We start from the raw sequence: 489 nt of genomic DNA, 5'->3' as shown, positions 1-489 counted from the left end.
CGAGACTGATATAGTAAAAGCGTTTTCCCGAATCCAGCGATCTTTCCTCGGCCAATCTGTTTTTCCTCCCTTCTCCCTTCCCTGAACTTTGAAAAGATATAATCAATGTTTATCTGAACGTCAATCATTGACGTCACTCCCCCCACCCCCCCACCCTTTCCCGTTCCTCTTCGCTTTTATTATTCTTATTTCAACGTTAAAGGAAGGCGCGTTCTACCTACACCTTCACAGAACGATAAAGAATTGAACTTCAAAAGATACGACGACTTCCCCGTAAAATGATATATTTACACTGTTGCATTAGATCCTTTCAAAATTCTAATGTAAGTGCGGTGTGTCTTGTAAATCTATTTTTCATTTTCATATTTCTATCAACACACACACACAAAAAAAACTTTCTTCGTTTGGGTTATGCAATTTCTAGTTCGTTCTATATATAAATCAATTGGCTCGCATACGAATGGTTTTCTCTGTGTTTTCTTTGGAGAT

The sequence above is a fragment of the Penaeus monodon genome, chromosome 25 (assembly GCF_015228065.2).
Source record: "Penaeus monodon isolate SGIC_2016 chromosome 25, NSTDA_Pmon_1, whole genome shotgun sequence".
NCBI classification, from domain to species: domain Eukaryota; kingdom Metazoa; phylum Arthropoda; class Malacostraca; order Decapoda; family Penaeidae; genus Penaeus; species Penaeus monodon.
The sequence above is the reverse complement of the archived record's forward strand: the minus strand, read 5'-3'. Positions refer to the sequence as shown.